Below are 20,133 nucleotides of genomic sequence, written 5' to 3' on the forward strand. Positions count from 1 at the left end.
CCCGGGGAAGCGGGCGTCGGGCGGCCAGCCCTGGGCGTTTCGGGGTGACGGTCCCGCGCGCCTCGTGTCCGCGCTGCTCCGTGCCGCGGGGCCCGGGGGCGGCTTGCAGAGGTGGTGGGTGGTCAAGAACCAGGAAACCTAGAAAACCACGTCTGGCCAAAACACAAAGACCCCTTTGAGGTAGAGAATCTGCGGTGACGTGCGGAATCCGGGAGCGGCGCTGTGCTCCTGGAAGGACGTCCCTGACACTCCAGGGAAGGACCCGGGCTTTCTCGGGGTGAAGGGTCAGTCACCTCACTGTTACGAAATGCCGCGGAGGAGGAAACACTTTGAAGTGCAACTGGCCAAATTATGATTCAGCTCTTTGAACTGTGAAGTCCTCTGGGGGTCGTTCTAAATTGCCTCCGTCCACAGGGCAGCGGCGGCTTCGTGTCCACGTTACTGTCCCAGTTTAGCCACAACAAGGTAACTCCCCAAGAAAAGAGGTCATTTCCCTAAACGCGTGTTGTTTGAAAGATTTTTCAAAACTTTTCCTTTGGAATAACTTTGGATTTACAGAAGAGTGGTAAAGACAGAGCTGAGACTGGAGGGCCCTGTCCCAGCCGCCCCTGGCGGTACGACCTAGTAACCACAGTACAGTTGTCAAAGCCAGGAAACCATCGTAGGTACATTGCTATAAACTAGACCATAGACTCTATTAGTTTTCCACAACGTCCTTCTCCTGTTCCAGGACCCCACGTGGCATTTATTGTCACGCGTCCTTAGGCCCCTCCGATAGGCAAAGGGCTTCGGGACCTCGGCACTTCTGAGGAGTGCTGGTGGGGTGTTGTGTAGAAGTCCCTCAACTTGGATTTGTCTGCCATTTTCTCACGATTGCACTGGAGGTATGGACTTTCTGGTAATATCGTATCGGGGGACATAGCCTCATCCCCATCCCAGGCTACCGTGACGCTGATACTAGGCTGAGGTGGCGTCTGTCCAGTTTCTTCACAGTAAAACTGTTCCTTCTACTCTTTCTACTCTATTCACTAGGAGTGAGTCACTGAATCCAGCCCCCACTCAAGGGGAATGACAGTAAGCTCCATCTCCTGAAGGGGAGCGTGCTGAAGAGTTTATTGGCATGTGTTAAACCCACAAGCGTACTCAGTATGGGGACGACACTGAGGCCAAGCAACGGTCCTGTTCCTTCCACTAGCCTTTGGCCCATCAGTGGCTTGCGGAAGTGTCTGTCGCTAGTTTTTTGTTTCCCCACCCTTCGATGTTTATATTTGAAGTTCTCCTGTACAGAAGGGACGTTTGTTCTTTCTCCTATATTTATTTATCTATCCATTCATTTAGTCATCAGTCATTAGTTGTATTGTAAATACTCGTGGATATTTATTTTATTCTTTCTTGGAATTGCCATCAAATCGTGTATTTATTTTCCCTCATGAGTAGCTTTATCACTTTTCTTATGAGTACAGTTCTGTGACTTTTAACATGTGTCGATTTGCGCCCCCACATTCAGGAGCCCCAGGCAACCACGCTGTGTCTTCACTGCTGTGATCTGTCTTTCCCAGAGTGTCCTGTACTTGGATCGCATCGTAGGGAGCGCTTGTGTCCTCCCTCTCAGTGTGTGCTTCTGAGACTCGTCTGGGTGGCTGCGTGTCTTCACTGCTGTGATCTGTCTTTCCCAGAGTGTCCTGTACTTGGATCGCACCGTAGGGAGCGCTTGTGTCCTCCCTCTCAGTGTGTGCTTCTGAGACTCGTCTGGGTGGCTGCGGACAGACCGCAGTGTGTCCATCCATCTCTGTGGGAGGACTGTAGGTTGTTTCCAGTTTTACACGACTACACATAAAGCGGCCATGAACATTCCTATGCAGGTTTCTGAGTGAACCCAGGTCTTCGTCTCTCCGGGATGGCGCCCGGGCGTGCAGTAGCTGGTGGCGTGGTGGCTGCACTGTCACCAGAGCAGCTTCTCATTTTCCTCCACCAGCAGCGTCAGAGGAAAACACTTTGTATTCTTGTGGCAGAGTGCCCCGTGTGAGTTTGCTAGGGCTTCTGTAACAAAACACCACTGACTAGGGGACTTAAACAGCAGACATTTGTTCCTTACAGTCCCAGAGGCCAGACATCCAGGATCAAGGTGGGGCAGGGCTGGTTTCTCCCAAGGCCTCTCTTCTTGGCTGTAGACGGCGTCTTTTCCCTGTGTCCCAACGTGGTTGTCCTCATGTGTCTGTGTCCTTATGTCCTCTCTTTGTAAGTACACAAGTCAGATTGGATCAGAGCCTGTCCTAATGACTTCATTTTAACTTAAATACTTCTTTAAAGACCTTATCCTTCAATACAGTCACATCCTGAGGTCCTGGGGGTTAGGGACATCAATACATGGATTTGGGGAGTACAATTCAGCCCATGACAGCCCCTTCCCCCTGCCTGCCTTCACTATGGGGGTTTGTGCTAATCCTGTCCCGAGTCTGCTGGGCTTCAAGTCTGTTGTTGCCATGGCGACCCTCAGGCATGCAGGCTTTAGATTCCTTCAGTGACACCCGATACCCATACCTGTGCTGTCCTGCCTGGCTTTGGGGCTTTGCTTCCCCATTAGGGGCTCTGTCTCTGGCAGCTCTCCCAGCCTCATCCACTGTGGGTCTGCAGGGATGTTCTCTGCTGTGAACCTGGGTTCAGGTGTGGCCTTCCTGAGTCTTGCCCCTCCTCCAGGTGTGCTGCTGGCCAGCATGAGTCCCCACCCTCCCTGCCTCAGTGGCACTACAGGGAAAAGCTCTCTACAATTTCTGGAGGAAATGTTCATGACCTGGGTCTTCGTGCTCTGGGCTTTGGCAATCTGTTGACAATCTCTAGCTGACTCTTCTTTCTGCCCTATGTGGCATCCAGAGTCCTAATGGCCAGGGTCCTCCCTGCGGGAACCTGCCTCTTTCCAGATTTGAGGTTCTTTGATGGGTTCCAGTGTTAATTTGAAGTATTTCCAGTTTTTTCTTGTTGTATGGGTGGGAGTGGCACTCCCCCCAGCTGTCCCCAGAATTCTGACAGAGAAGGTTTTTAGGGAGCCCAATGCCTGGTCCCAAATAGAAAAGTGACCCAGGATTTAAAAGGCTCCCACAGGAGATACCCTGTTTTGCCATTTTGTTTCCTGACAGGGATGGTTACCTGAAAACTGACCCCAACTTGACAGGCCTTGCTGGCCACCCTGTGCCATTTCACTAGTGCTTTTCAGATGTCCCCACGAGCTCCTGGGTAGCCAAGCTGAACACAGTGACCTCAGTTCTGGATAGTGGTGGAAATGTCTTTTGCTGAGGAAATCATTAAACAGGGAGCTGTGAGCATGTTTTAAAACCCCTGCACGCCCGGGCTCTGCGGAGGCCAGCTTGTCCCCTGGCCTTGGGCTGGGTGCTGGAGCATTTGCCTCTGTGACCACGTGTCTGGCATGAGCCCTTGGGGAGCATGCACCTACCGAGTTAGAGGGCCAGGGGTCAGTCCAGGAACCTTCGCAGGCGCACAATTTGAGGAGCATTGCATGGAGGGCTGTCAGCCAAGTGCGGTGGGTGCAGGCACCCAGGACTGCACCTACCTGATGTCCCTGCTGGGGAAGACCCTGCTCACCCTGCCCTCCATCCACCGCCCGCCCACCCGCTCAGCTTGCTACCAGTAGCCCAAACAGCCCAGGGTGCAGGACCTCAGTCAGAGGGTAGTTGGGGCACTGGGACACTGTCTGTCTTTTTCACAACCATTTCCTTCTTTTTAAAATCCAGCACAACAGATGGAAGGTCTCCACGGAAGGCAGCTCCTTGTCCCCTGCCTGGTGTCCCTCAGGGCCCCCCCTTCCCAGCCACAGCAGGAGAGGACCCTCTCAGCGCAGGCAGGACCTCTGCTGGGGCAGGGGAGGCCTCAGACAGGGGGCAGAAGGGGGTGGTGGGGCCATTGGGAGCCTTGGGAGGGAGGCTCTGCCTCCCAGACAAGCAGGTCCTGCATCACGGGCCAGGCTTCCATCCACGGAAATGGCCACGTCCATGGGAGCAAAGATGACAGGAAAAGGGACCAATGGCAAGTGAGACGGGGCCACAGCCTTTGGGAAAAGTGCTGGGAAGAAACAATTATTCTTTTGGAAGGACGAATGCCTTTTTTATTTTGATTTTTTATTATGGATTTTTTTTTGCATTGTTCTTGATTTTGAAAAATATTGCATTAAAATATCACTTATCTTGATGAGTGAATTTTTGGCATTCCTCTCCTCTCCCCCCTTAAACTGTGCCCCCTGAGGCCAGAGCCTCACTGTAGTCTCAGCCTTGGAAGGAGTGTTGAGACCCCCAATTCCCACCTGTACCCAGGTGGCCAGTGAGGGACATGGCGTGGACGGAGAAGACTAAGCCAGTGGGAATGAGGCCGACGATAATACAAGAAAGACGAGTTAAACAGGAAGGTTTGGGGAATCGCCCTGTGCCATGGGTGCAGTCATGACAAGCAGTGGCCATGGTTTTAGCCACAAGCAGGAGGTAGGGGAGGGGACGCGTGGGGGGGGAGGAGCACATCCCCTGCAGGAAGTGGCGATTGGCCAGACAGAGAGAGGAAGAGCCAGCAGGGCCTGCTGCCCTTGGAGGCTGGCGAGCGGGCGGGCTGCTGCCTCCCGGAGACCCCTTGGGTTGCCTTGAACTATATATGATGCTGATTATTTGTAAAAGCTACATCGCTCTAAAGCCATTTCTAGGTTTTACATGGACAAAAATCAAGTTAAAAAAAAAAAGAAAAGAAAACCAAAGTGTAAAAATCTTCCTTAGGATCCCCTTAACTTCAGGTGTGCCTGTGCACAAGTGTGGTATTTGTGTGTGTGTGTGTGTGTGTGTGTGTGTGTGTGTGTGTGTGCGCCTGTGTTTGGGGAGCTGGGGCTGAGTCTAGTTCTGTACTGAGCCATGTTCTGTACTAAGAAGAGTCACATGGAAGGTGACCGGAGGGTGCTATGCTTGGCAGCGGTAGGTTTTCTCCAGATAGGATGTGGCCCGATGTTCATGGGAGAGACTCGCCACCCCTCCTTGCCAACACGTCCCTCACTTGCCCTGTCGGGGCTGGGGGACAGCGAGCCCTAAGCCCTGTGTGGCTTCTCACCTCACCTACACTTGTAAGCAGGTGACCCTGGGCCAGCCTCAGCAATCTTACCTTTCTATGGGCAGATGCATCAGATGACTCAGGGACCCCACCTCTCAAGGTTCCAGGCAAAGAGCGGAGAAGGAGAGGTGGACACAGGCCTAGCCTCATCCACATTTAGGCCCTGAAAGCCCCGAGGACTGTGCTTCCACCTGTAGTGAGGCCTGAGGCTCTGGCATGACAGAGGCTCTCTTCTGGGCTCTGCAGGGGGCCCTCGGTGCAGGGAAGGATCCAGTGACCTGCAGGGAGGAGGGGCAAGCTCTGGGCCAGGTTCCAGCTGAGCACAGGGTGCCCCGAGGTCACTCGGCAGCCCAGCCCTGAAGACGTGGGGGACAGCCGCATCATTCCTGCAGGGGAGGCTGTGGGGTGAGGTGGGAGGCCAGGGTGGGTCCTGGCCCATTTGCTCCTTTGAGCTGCGTGAACATGGCAGCTGCTTACACACTTGGGGCCTCCTGTTCCCCATGGAAATAAAGAGCAGGAGCTGGGGCTTCAGCTGAGATCCCCCATGGTGCCCTAGGTGCCCTCTGGCCAGCCTTGAAATCTGAAACACGTCATCATCGTGGTTTCCAGACAAATTGCCCTGAATACAAGGATCCAGCTTGCCTGCCTTGGAGGCACAAAGCTCAGAAGATTCTGTGGTTTTCACACCTAGGAGGAAAAAAGAAAAATCTCCCAGGTATTTTCATAGGTACAGAGAAAGGAGAAATCCCTGGCCACAGGTATGTCTGGAAACCCAGCTCCCTGCACAAACGCTTGCTGCAGAACTCACAGGAAGCTCCAAAGGATGAAGAAGGGGGCTCCGACTTCTCTCCTTCCTGGAGGTTGCAGGAGATCAAAGAGAGCCCCCAGCAGGCAGAGGCAGAGCTGTCGTCCTCAGTGACATCATCTCCTGGGACGGGTGGAAAACCCTGCCAGCTGAGGCAGCCCCGGCTGGCTGCCAGGTCTCAGAGGGGGACAGAGGCTTTTGCCAGCAAGCGGCACTGACTTGGCAGCCTATGTGGAGGTCGCCTTGGATCTGGACCCCCGGCCCCCGTGAAGCACTCAGATGATCAGCCCCAGAGACATCCACATGCAGCTTCGTGAGAGGCCCCAGCCAGGAGCACCCAGCCACGCCGCTCTGAAATTCCTGGTCCAGAGAATCCACAGGGATTAGAAAGGCTTATTGCAGGTTGTTTCAGGCACCGAATTTTGGGCAATTTGTTCTGCAGCCGTAGCTAGATAATACGCTGATGGGTCGGGACTCCCCAGACCTGGGGAGAAGGCCTTTCAGAGTCTTTGTTCACAGGAACTGGGCTGACCCTTGCACACAGATACATTTTGTTAGGGATTGAATTGTGCTCCCTCCCCACTAAAAGATGTGTATTAAAGTCTTTAGCCCCCTACTTGTGAAGTCAACTTCACTTGGAAATAGGATCTTTGCAGATTTAATCAAGATGAGGCCATTAGGGTGGGCTCTAATCCACTAGGACTGTGTCCTTATGCAAGGGGGAAGGTTGGACACAGACACAGACACACAGGGAGAAGGCCACGTGAGGACAGAGGCAGAGACTGAGAGATGCACAAGCCCAGGCCCAGGGCCACCAGAAGCGGGAAGAGGCAGGTGGGATCCTCCCATACAGCTTCTGGAGGGAGCCCACTCTGCCCACACCATGACCTGGGACTTCTTGCTGCCAGGACTATGAGAGACTAAAGCTCTGTTGATTTCAGACACTTTTTGGGGCCCTTTGTAGCAGCAGCCCCAGGAAACTAAAGCAGATTTCCATGCCTTTTAAGAGCAAACGTAATCAAAAAACAAATCAAATGAGCAGCTTTTCTGCTGAATAGATTGACCTCCATTCAATGCTATGAATTTGAAAAGCAAAAAGGAAGTTGTCTTGAATACCATTAGGAGCTTGCCGTTTTTTTTAGAGAATAATTTTATTTTAAGTAACTCTGGTTTTTGTTTTCTTCCAGTGTTCGGGTTGTTACAGCTTGACCAATGGGAGCCCCATGAACTTGTGGCCGCCTCCCATCCGGAGGTTCCGGGTCCCTTTTGGGTTGTCCCCGTGACAGCTCCAGGCCGGGTGCCCCAAGGACAGTTAGACACAGGACTGTAAACTTAGGAGTGCACCCAATGTGTCTCAATCTAGCACCAACATCTTATATAATAGTGGTTCGAATTTAAATTAATTTCCTATGGGGGGAAGAAGAAACAACAATCATAATTTCTTGAACTTGTTGAGACAAGTGAACAGATATGATGTAGGGGGTAGGGGAGGGGAGGGGGAGAGAGGGACGGGTAAAGAGTCACAAAAATCAACTACTATGTACAATGAGAAGTTAAAAAAATAAAATATTAATTAATTAATTAATTAATTAATGACCCACGCTGGACTTTTGTCCTTCCTGAATAATAATTTCATGAAGGATCCAGTTATTTCTCTAACTGAAAATCTCAATTCACATACGTATTTGTGGTGGTGTCAACAGCACAAAAGGAGTCCGAAATAATATCCCAATTAATACTAATGTGAGAATAGAGGATATGCAGTGAGACTTTAACATTACAGTTGTCTTTTGTGACCAACTTTTGAGTGCATTTATTCAGTAGCACACAGTCAAGCTGCTTTGAGCGTGTGTGCTATTTTTGTGTGATTATTATTGTATAAACCCTCCTGACGAACATGCTTCTGTCCAGTTACTGTTTCACTTGAGGGCTTTGGTTTTGTAACAACTAGAGCTCTTGTCTGAAAACAGCTTTTATTTGGGGGCTCTCCCTTGGTCATGACAGTCAGTCCCTGGAGGGTCTGTTCCCACCCCCACTGTGAGATAGGAAGGCTTATCACAGCTCCAGAGCCCTGGGTGGGACTCCGTGGCCATGCGGCCATCTGTGATGTGCCGCGCAGGGCCACACACACGTGGTCCGCAGTACAAAGTTTATCACAGACAAACGCACCCAACAGCTTTCTGTTCATGAGAGAGGGGTGTTTAGTATTATGGGAATACACATGTTTTTAAAAAGAGGGGGGTCCATACTGTTGTTTATAAAAGGGGGGGACATCGACCAACTGGCAGAACACTGGGGCCGAGAAAACTCGCCTGTTCTTTTCTCATTTTGTTTTAATATAAAAGTCTTTAAATTTGATGATACCACTTTTCTGATTAATCACTGTTGTTGCAGTCCCGTTTTTCTTTTCTTTCTTATTAATGTCCGTATGTCCTCTTTCATATGTCATACCAAACAATGTGTTTAAATGATACAGTGAACGATAAGCCGTAATTTAAAACATAGCTGTGCCTCATTTAAACATCTGTATAGAGGACACCATAAGGCATGGGCTGTGTGGCCCCTCTGTCCTGACTTGAGGAAAAGCCACCGTGGCTGAAGTCCAGACGAGAACTGCGAGGTGAAGCCCCCGTGGGGTCCTGCAGCGGCGCTGGGCCCAAGTGTCTTGGGACTGGAGTCATGGCCCATAGTATAGATGACTATCCCTGGGAGCGTTGTTTTAAAACAGTACAGTTTTCTGAGAGGATGAAAAAAAGTCTTCCTCTTCAGAATAGCCAGGGAAGAGCCCTGGTGTTTAGGTCGAATGTGAAGTGATTGACGGAAGAGAACCTCGATGAGCCCAGGTCTGGGGGTTTGTCTGGAATTTGTCCTCAGTTTTATTTAATAGCCAACAATCTAGTGTTGAATTGTAATTTTTAAAAGAAACTCCGGTATTTCTTTCTTAATGCAGTATTCTTCCATAGCACAAAGGCCATTTGACAACGTCAAAAACCATAATGGAATCAGATCAAAACACAATAGGATTTTCACATTAGTATTATCAGAGATGTTTACCTCTGAACTTCACCCTGAAGGTGCAAAGGCCATTTGACAACGTCAAAAACCATAATGGAATCAGATCAAAATACAATAGGATTTTCACATTAGTATTATCAGAGATGTTTACCTCTGAACTTCACCCTGAAGGTTCAGGTTCCAGAGCAATCTTATAGGTCTTTATAATATTACAGTATCATCTGTGCTTTTATGAATTTCTATATGTAAACCAAAGAAAAGGGAGCACGTACGTGCACTACAAGTAATTTACAGAATGTTTAACTAGTAACAGCAAGTAATGAAGTGACCACAGGGCATTACTAAAATACCTAGTCTTTCAAAAACTTGATATGAAAATCTCCACATCTGACACTTAAAACAATTAATATTATTATCAGGAAAAACATGTAAAGTTTGTTAAAGAAAGGGACGTGGCTTGTCTCCCTTTTTAAATTTTTTAATTAGTAGATTTTATTTTTTAGAGCATTTTCAGCTGACACTTAAAACAATTAATATTATTATCAGGAAAAACATGTAAAGTTTGTTAAAGAAAGGGATGTGGCTTGTCTCCCTTTTTAAATTTTTTAATTAGTAGATTTTATTTTTTAGAGCATTTTCAGGTTTACAGAAACATTGAGTGTGAAGTGCAGAGAGTCCCCACATACCCTCTCCCAACCCGCTCAGTGTCCACTGTCACTAACATCTTGCATTAGTGTGGTACATTTGTTACCACTGATGCATCAACATTTATACGTTATTACTGACTTAAATCCAGTTTACAATGGCGTTCACCTGTGTCCAGCATTCTACGCATTTTGACAAATGCATAATGACACGTATCCACTAGTCTGGCACCCTTTCATTAGGTTAAAAATAAAATAGGGCCTTGCAGACATTTAAATGTGGCGATAATAATCTTTGTTATATTTTGCCTTCTGCAAATATTAGCCTTGGAAGGAAATGACTTAACAACTGGCCACTGTTCTGTATTTTGGGCACAGGTCCATAACAAGTGTATTATCTTATCTATTTTGTGCTGTGTTTCCAATTTACAGACGAGTCGCTCAGAAGCTGTGTTTTTCTTTCCGAGTGTAAGCTTGTACTCAAAGCGAATCTTTGTTTTGAAATGCAGTTTCTTGTCACAAGAGGGTTTTGCTTTTGCTGGTTGGAATTCATGTTGAAACTGATGAAGGGTGTCAGCTCTTCCTTTGCGCACGTCCATCCACCCATCATCCATTTATCTGTTTGTTCACTCATTTATTTCTTCATTTCTGCCAAGAGTCCATTGTCTTTAAACTGAGATTTCAACATAATTTCTTCTTTTTAGAGAATGGAAGCTTTGTCAAAACAAACCAAAGCCGCGATCGGGTGCCATGCTGGAGAGAGAGCATTTTCAGGCCTCGCTCACTTTTACTCTCACTCCCGCGGTGCCCAGAGGCCCCAGGACAGGGACAGGAGAGAAGTGGGCACGACAAGGTGGACTCAGCAAGTGCAGGGTTTTCCCTGTTTACCCAGTTATCCCTGGAAGTTTAATTTTGGCTATTAAAACTTGACATTTTCACTAGTGTGCACACCAAAATTATAAAATTGTGCACACTTGCCTGAATGAAAGCTTCTATGTTGTTATGACGTTCTTTTCCCCCTGGAAGTCACGAGCTCTGTGACATGCTTGTGCACCCTACTGAAGCAGAAAGTCTCTTAAACAGATTCTTTTCCTCCAAGTTTACCTCAGGCTAACATAGTGAAATATTTTGACAGAGAGAAATTTTTTCCTTAACTGCTGAAAACACCTAGAAGTCTGGGGGCAAAAGCTCCAGCCCCAGCCGAGGGGCTGCCTCCAGGCTGTGCTGTGTTGGTCCCTCAGGGAGAAGCCCCCTTGCCTCAGTCTTTTTCAAGACTGTCGTGGTTCTTCCTTGCATTTCCACATGAGCGTTAGAATCCACTTGGCAGCACCCCTGCCCAGTGCACACACTCGCACATTGCCAGGATTTTAATTGAGATTACAATGAATCCATAGATCAATTTTTATGTCTTTATAACTTGTCTTTCATTCCATGAAGATGTTATATCCCTTTATTTATTTAAGTCCTCCTTAATCTACTCTAACAAATGTTTTGTAGTTTTCAGAATCTCTTGTTAGATTCATTACTAGGTGTTTGATGGTTTTTGATGCTATTGAAATGATGTCATTTAAAAATTCTCATTTTCTAATTGTTTGTTGCAGGTCTATATAACTACAATTAACTTCTGTGTATTTTATCTTGTATCCAGTGTCCTTACTAAATTCCCTTTTGAAAATAACATCTTTATTGAGATATAATTCACATACTACACAATTTGCCTTTCTAAAGTGTAAAATTCAATGTTTTTTAGCATATTCACAGAACTGTACAAGCATTATCACACTTAATCTTAGAACATTTTCATCAACACCACCACCTGCAGCAACAAACAGAAACCTGTACCGATGTTCAACTCATTTGTGAGCCTGAGCACTTATCTTTAGATTCTTCGGGATGTTCTGCAGGCACAACTGAATTCCTGCTGTGCTTGCTGTGGTAGTGAAACCTGCAAAAATCCAGAGAAGAAAAGGTTTAATAAAAATATGCACCTGCCGGAAAATGAATTGAGCTTTTGAAAAGAGGAGCTGACTGTGTCTGTGTATGTGTTGATTGGCATAAGGTACAATCAGATGAAAGTGGGTGGTACAGTGTGATGTGTTTGTGTTTTCCAGAACAGCTAATTGAAGTGTGCATTCTGATATTGGGTATGGAGGGAGGGTCCAGAAACAGACACACATGTAAGGGACACATGACTTATGGGATTGCAGAGCGAGGGTAGAAGGAAGGTCTCTTTAATATGGTGCTGGGTTAGTTGCATATCCACGTGGAAAACATGAAACTCGAGCTGCGCGTTGTACCACACACAAAATCAATTCCAGGAAGACCTCAGCTGTAGGCACAGAAGTGGAGACAGTGACGCTTCTGGAAGAAAACACGGGAGGGCATTTTCTGTGCCGGGCCTGGGATCCCTCAGTAAACAGGACAGAGTCCCTGTCTCTACAAGTTTTCATTTAGGGGTGGGGAGGGTGTAGAACCACCAAACCAAGCAAGCAAATAAAACAGAGTAACAGGAAAATGGCGCTCATGCAAGCTCAGGGTGGGGAATGCAGGCAGGTGCATGTGTGCATGAGGGTGTTGGTTGCAATGTCAACCGGCACAGCAAAGGTGGGCAACAACCCCGCTGTTAGCTAGTGATGGTGGCTTGTCCAGACAATGGAATATATGCAGCTGTTAAAAATAAAGGTCTATATGCATTGGTACAGAATGTGGAAGAAAACCACAACAGGAAAGGTATTGGGTGAATCTGGGTGCATGTGAGAGACAGAGCAGGGCTGCACAGAGCTGCACCCTCAGGGTTAGAAAGGCTGGTGGCTGTGTGGTTCGTGAGCCCCCAACCTGCCCTCACACCCCAGCCTCGCCTCAGCATCCATGGCAGAGATTGTCTAACGCGGCCACAATAAGGAAGACAAAGGAATTGGCCTGAAGAACAAGAGTCAGTGGTGATGCTGGTGGCCTTGTGCAGATGGAGGAACCTGACCTTGGCTCACAGCAAGCGTCCATCCGCTCCACGTCCAGGCAGGGCCAGAGGCAGGGGCCTTGGGAGGTTTTTCCGGTGTCTGCGAATTGGCCTGTGGGATGTCCGGCTCATTGCTGGTCAATAGAAGGAGTTTGGATTTAGAGGTGAAGCTCCTCGTGCTCAGCCACCGGCTCAGCCGATGAAGCCAGTGACCTCTGGGCCCCGGCCACATCCCATACTGTGCCGCTGCTGGGGAGGCAGGTGTGACCGTGTCCCGTTTTCCCCTTTGGGAGGCCCTGCTCGCCAGGAGTCAGTGCGAGGGTGACAGTACACGCAGCCGCATTTGTCCCTCCCTTCTTCCTCTGGCGTGTGGCTCGGCTCAGCGCGGTCACTCACTTCAGGCTTCTGGAACCTGCCCGGGGGTCAGCAGAGCAGTCAGCAACTGTTTGTTAAATAGGATAACACAGGGAAACTGAGTCCCAGCAAGGGGACAACCAGCTCATGATGACAGCTAAGGGCTGAGGTGAGACAGGGCCCAGCCATATCCTGAGTGGGGACCCTCCTCCATTCATCACGGTGTCACAAAGCCTCGGCCCTTGGGCAAAGTTGCCTTCTGGCCAGAAGTTGACTTAAACTGAGCGAGCCTGGCTGACAGCGTTGCCTCTGGAATCACGTAGAGTGTAATGCAGCCACAGAGCGAGAGCAGAGAAGACGACAGCAGGCAAAGCAACGCCTGAGGCCCGAGACAAAATGAAGCAGCCTCGACTTTGCGTTGCGGTGGTGGCGTGGCCCCCGGGGAGCGGGGCCGGCCGAGCTGTAAACCCGGGGATCTGATTATGATCCCCAGTGGGCGTGTCGTAAGAGTCAGAGGGACTGTACAGAAATCCTGAACTCAGTCGGCAGGTCATTGGTATTAATACTGGCATTAGTATTTTAAATCAGAATATACACAGTTTCAAATAAAGCAAGTCAGGCTAAAACAAAATACATTAATGACATTAGGGACCAAGATTTTCAGGGTTAGAGAAAAAGCGATACAAATATAAAATCAAAGAAGTTGAGGAAACTTGTATATTTGAATTGCAGATATCAGTATATGCTCTTAAACTCATGCCATATTTTTCTTCTTTACAAAAATAAGTCTTTTCTGGCTCAGTCACCTGAAATTGCCCAGAAGCAAGGACAACTCGAAGCTGCAGGCCCCCGGCACCTCTTCTATTAGCAGGAGCCAGGGCTTGTGGAAGAGTGACCGCAGGAGGAAGGACACCTGTCTGCACGCCAAAAACAGGGGTTCTCAGCCACTCCCGGCGTCCGGTGGAAAGGACAAGCAGCCAGCCTGAAGGCTCCCACTGGCGGAGGTTGGGGCAATATGGCCATCAAACTGACTAATGATCACAATGAGCTGAAAAACCTCAAATGTTTTTAAAGCCCCATGCATTCATAAAAGCACTTAAAAGTCACCTGTCCCTCGTGGAAGATGTGAAAGAACCCAGTCGTGATTCTGAAAACTGGCAAGCAAAGGAAAGGCTTTCCACACAAACTGCTTCTCGCTGGAACCGAGCTGCTCCTGGAGGAAGTGCAGCGGGGTCTCCAGGTAGGGAGTGCAGACAAAAGGGTGCAATCAGAAAGTCGTGGTTTTGCAGCCCTTCATGAAACGATAGCTATAGGCAGTGGTCACTCTGGGTGGGAAGCATTGGGTGGGAAGCGGGGGGGACTGTGTGGGCCAGGCGTATGGCACCTGACCCAGCGTCCCAGCTGACCCTCCCCTGTGAGATGCAGATGGGAGGCACCGGGTCTTTCCTGTGAGATGCAGTGGGCAGAAGCCGGCACCGCTAACCACCCCCAGATCTGATCCGACCCAAGACTTCAGCCTGTTTTCAGGAAATGCAGGGACGGAGGAAATTGTCACGCAAGGACAGGTAGAAGCAGTGACCAAATCTATAATGGGGCCATCTGCCAGGACAAATGATGCCCAGAAAATGGAAGGAGGCTGGGCAGCGGTGAGGATTCAAAAGACCCAACCACAGGCAGTTAGGGGAACTCGTCTGGACCCCGATTCAAAGAAACAACTGCAGAGGTCATGTTGAAACAGACAGAGAGATGTAGGCAGACTGGAAACATACTCCATAGGAGGATGCACAAGACTGCAGAGAGGTTGGCGATTGCTGAAGTTTGGTGATGCATAGATGGCTTCATTTTTTCTAATACAAAGTTTAGGAATTATGTAAGAGTGGGTAGAAGAAAGGCATTAAGCAAAGGAAGTTAAAAGAAATATTTTTACTCGCCAAAATCACCGTGTGGTTTATCTGACATCAGTCAGGATTATAAATCATCTGTATTGAAGAATGTAGCTTGAAAGCTGAAGGAGAGGATGCTGGGAGCCTCCGGCCCCAGGGGCTGATGGCAAACCTCCTTGGTGGGGTCACCCCTCTGCAGGGAGGCACAGGCCGGAGGGGAACCCCAGTATCCTGTCCTCCAGAATCCCAGTGCCCAGAGCTCCTCCAGGTTCTCCTGGGGACAGAGAAGTTGGCCCAGGGCATTCTTCAGGACACGACATTGTCAGCCACCTACAAAAGCTTGGGCCAGGGGCAGAGCAGCGGTTAAGGCCTGTGTCCAGGGCCAGCTACCCAGCTTCAAACCTCTCCTCTGCCTCTTTCCCGCCAGGCAAACTTAGCCAAGTTACTTGACTTTGCCTGGCCTCAAGTCCTTCTGTGTAAAATAGGTGTCATGATGCTCCTAGGACCACTCCCTGTAGCAGTGGATTTGAGGAGCACAGGGGAGCACTGTCCAGCACGTGGCGCCTGCTCAGCACATTTATCTGTGGTTGCCTGAACCCGATTCTGTGGACTTTTCTGCATTAACCAGGGGTCTGGCTGCCGGATCACCAGCAGGCCCTGCCAGGGCCCCACACACCTCCCGTCTGTACTGAGTAATGCCCTGGGGGGCGGAGAATGCGTCTTCCAGCCCTCCCCCATTCTGAACCCATTCTGTTTGTGTTCTGATTAGGCATGGGGGAGGGGATCTGGGGTCCCAATCCCTGAGGTGGGGGGTCACCACATTTTGGAGACCACCATTTGGCATTAGCAGCAAAGTCCTCGGCCCCAACAGCACACGTACAGGAATTCAGGGGAATTCCCTTGGGGCCAGAAAATCACTGCCAACAGTTGGGAGCAGAAGGTGGTTTGAGCTGTGCCTACCAGGCTGGGTGTGCCCCACTCTGTGAAAAAGAAGCCTCTTTCTGCAGCTTAATCACTCCTGAAGGGCTAATGAGGCGAGCTGTTCCCAGGAAGCACGCTTTACGTAACCGCTGGTAATGAGATCGGCAGGGCCGTGTGTGTGCATGTGTGTGCGCGCGTGTGACTCTGGAGCCCTCAAGCTGCCAGGATTCGTCTGTCTTCTCTAATGAGCCCCATGGGAACATTATGGCCCCGGAGGAAGGGGAAAATGGGATGGGCTGGCTTCCCTGCAGCTCTGAACCAACGGTCCCCACACCCACTGCCTTGAGGGGAACTCCAGAGCTGCTGCCTCAGCTCATTTCCACAGCCCTCAAATGAGCTGCTCCCAAACTTAACAACATACGTGCACGTGTGCACATGCATCCACATGCACACACATCCATATGCACACACATGACATATCCATGTGCACACGTTTACATATGCATATACACCACATGTGCATGTACCATGTGAATTCATACACTATGTGCATATGCACATACCATAGACACATGCACCTGCACTTACATATATTCATGCCACGTGCATATACACATACATTTACACACACATACCATATACATGTACATGTGCACATATATACACATGCACCTGCATTTACATATATACATTTCATATGCATATATGCAAACACCCACATACCATATACATGTACATATGCACATGCCCTTATGTACACGCATACCATATACCTATACATATATGAGTGTATATTTATACGCAGATTAGAATGACCACGGGACCTGGTTTGCCTGGATCCTTCCTGGTTCTAGCACTGAAATCCAGGAAAGCCCATGGTCCCGGCCAAGCCGAGAGAGTTGTTTACTCTGATCTAAATGGAGGTGGTGTTTCCATGCCACACACACAGCTGTGCTCTGAGGGGAAGGTGGTGGTGTGTTGAGGGGAAGGTGGTGGTGTGTTGAGGGGAAGGTGGTGGTGCTACTGTTACCTTGGAAGAGACTGACCAGTTCAACCACCCTACTGTCCATGGAGGGATCCCAGCGAGGCCCAGGGAGGTGATGGGCTGGGACTGGATCACACAGCAACTTGGAGACTCTTTCTCCAGGACAGTGCCTCTTTTGCGGGAAGGGTCTGGGGTACAGGCCTTCCAGGGCTCTGTGTCCTCTGAAGCTGGCTGGGCCTTCTGAGAGCAGGCGTGTGTGTGGCTGCCTCGGTATTTTGCACTTGGTTCCTAAACCTTGAGCCTCCCCAATGACTGGAGCTGCTGCCATTAGCAAGTGCATGACTGCTGCCCAGTGTCCCAGTACTGGGGGCATATGGAATTCACTCCAGCTGGACCAACAAAATCAAGCCAAGATGCATCACAGAGTGCAGTGACTCAACTTAGAACATGTCAGCGGAGCAATGCTGAGTGCCTGCTGTATTTGGGAGGGGGGTTAATGAAGGCCCCAGGCCAGGGCTTCCCAGACCCGGGTCCCACAGTCACAAGAAGCCCCAGCCCAAACCTCCACAAGTCTTGGTGGAGTCAGTGGTGACATTCATACCCCAGCCCTGTCACAGCTCCCAGGACACTAATAAAAGACACCAGTTTGTGACAATTTACCTGTTTGTGAATGAACAGGTAAATTTGTTTGGAAAAATCATGGAATTTAAGAGCAGAGTCTTATCAAGTGTGGAGATGGCTGGAAGCCAGTTGTGGAAGCGGAAGCCCCAGAACCCAGGAGCACAGCTGTTGTAGGGAGCTCGGTGACCAAGAGATGAACTGGGGCCGGGAGAAAGGGGAGACCCACACCTCCAAAGTCCCTGTTGCACAGGCACTGGCCTCAGGGTGAAGGATAAGCTAAGGAACTAATTCTGGTGCAGGAGACTGGTGTGGAGTCCTGGCCCCCGAGGGCTGTCCTCTGCCCCAGCCTCACTTTCTGGGCTCCAGTCAATGAGAACTTGCCCAGGGAGGGCGGCAGGACCACAAGGCTGGCGGAGAGTGGGGGGCCCTCGGGGTTTCCCCTGCAAAGACAGGAGCCAGAAGAGGTAGGAAAAGGGCCTCTGGACACTGGGGTTAAGCAGGGACCAGGGCAAGGTGGCAGCCAGATGGGGCCCTGGAACAGGGCTGGAATGAAACTGGCCAGGAGAAAGTGAGTCAGAGATGCTCAGCAGCAGCCCTTTGTACACGAGTAAAGATTTTGCTGCTAAAAAATAAAAGAAACTCAGTAAACTTCTTCTCTGAATGATGGCTAAAGACCCCCAGCCTGGGTGCATGCAGTTCTGAAGCCTCGTGCTCTACAGGAGTTTGGCTCCTGCTAAGGGCCTCTTGAGCATGCAGGGTCTGAGGCCAGTGGAGGCCTCGCCTTGCCAACCACCCAGCTGCTCACCTGTCATCTGCCCACCTGCCCATCTGCCTGCCTGTTTGCCTGTCCACCTGCCCATCTGCCCATCCATCTGCCCACCTGCCCACCTGTCCATCTGCCCACCTGCCTACCTGCCCACCCGCCTGCCTACCTGCCCACCTGCCCATCTGCCCATCCATCTGCCCACCTGCCTACCTGCCCACCCGCCTGCCTACCTGCCCACCTGCCCATCTGCCCATCCATCTGCCCACCTGCCTACCTGCCCACCCGCCTGCCTACCTGCCCACCTGCCCATCTGCCCATCCATCTGCCCACCTGCCTACCTGCCCACCCGCCTGCCTACCTGCCCACCTGCCCATCTGCCCATCCATCTGCCCACCTGCCTACCTGCCCACCCGCCTGCCTACCTGCCCACCTGCCCATCTGCCCATCCATCTGCCCACCTGCCTACCTGCCCACCCGCCTGCCTACCTGCCCACCTGCCCATCTGCCCATCCATCTGCCCACCTGCCTACCTGCCCACCCGCCTGCCTACCTGCCCACCTGCCCATCTGCCCATCCATCTTCCCGCCTGCCTACCTGCCCACCTGTCCTTCTGCCCACTTGCAGTATAGCCCGGACACTGCTGAGGACAGGGAAGGGGCATCCTCATTTACCTCCCTGGCCTGGGGGCTGAGTGGGAGCTCCTGCTTTGCGATGCTTCTGTCTGTGCAGCCTTGATGGGCCGGCCTCAGCACTGCAGGCCCCCAAGGGTTAATATGGGCCCATGGATTCTGAGGAAAGAGGGGTCCAGGCAGAGCATGCATGGCCCTCCCTTCCTGTGGGGGCCAAGGGGCTCCTCTGCCCCTCCCAGGACCTCTTCCTTCCTCCCACACGGAAGACCCTGGGGCCCAGCCCTGGAAAATCTGACTGGCTTGGCCACAGCCTGACCTCCTCGTTCCATACATTGAGAGCTGCACGCCCCATCCTGCTCACGGGCACCTGGGACCCACTTCCTGCCTTGGGCCGGGACCGAGGCCAACCATCGGCCAGCCCTGTGGCCAGCAGCCTGCACAGAAACCGTGCCAAGGCCAGCACTGCCTTCCTTGCCACTCAGCCACACAGGCAGCTGTGTGGGCCTCAAGGAGCCCAGGACACATGGGGGCCCAAGCACAGGGGCTGTGTGGAGGATATACCAGAAACAAAAAGCCACGTGAGGGGCCTGGTGAGAGAGGATGGCCAGCTGCCCCACCTGGCCCCAGGGACTGAATGGCCGTCCAGCCTGCTGTCTGCTCTCTGTCCCTCTTAGAGAGCAAAGCTGCTCGGCGCTGGCCCCGCCAGCCCCTCTCACCAGCCTCCTCTGGCTCCAGGCTTCACTGCTCTGTCCTCAGTGCCCACACCACCCTCCGCCTGGCAGTCCCCTCCACCTAAGCACACACAGGTGGTCCCCTGTTCCTGCCTCACTGGTCCCTTTTATATAGAGTCGTGCAGTTTATACACACAAATACACACACACGTATGTACAGAGGCAAGCACACACATACACAAGCTGCTATGGGCTGAACTATGTCTCTCCAAAATTCATATGCTGGCATCCTAACCCCAGGGCCTGTGAATATGGCTTTATCTGGAGACAGAGTCTTTGCAGATATAGTCAAGATAAAATGAGGTCATCAGGGTGGTCCTAATCCGATATGACTGTGTCCTTATACAAAGGGAGATTTGGACACAGGCATGCACACAGTGAGAGCACCACGTGAAGACGAGGGCAGAGTTGGGGTGCTGGGTCTACAAGCCAAGGAATGCCAACATTGCTGCCAAACCACCAGATGCTGGGAGAGGCCTGAAATAGATTCTCCCTTCAGCCTCAGAAGGAACCAGTCTGGCCCGCACCTGATCTTGGACTTCTGGCCTCCAAAACTCTGAAACAATACATCTCTGTTGTTTAAGCCTCCCAGTCTGTGGGGCTGCATTACGGTAGCTTTAGCACACTGATACATTTGCACACAGAGGTACAAGCACCCCCCCCACACACACACAGAGACACATGAGTGGTCAGTAGCATCAACTGTGAAGTCAAGCAGAACCAGCCTGG

Source organism: Galeopterus variegatus, unplaced genomic scaffold, assembly GCF_000696425.1.
Source record: "Galeopterus variegatus unplaced genomic scaffold, G_variegatus-3.0.2 Scaffold2751, whole genome shotgun sequence".
In the NCBI taxonomy this organism is placed as follows: Eukaryota; Metazoa; Chordata; class Mammalia; order Dermoptera; family Cynocephalidae; genus Galeopterus; species Galeopterus variegatus.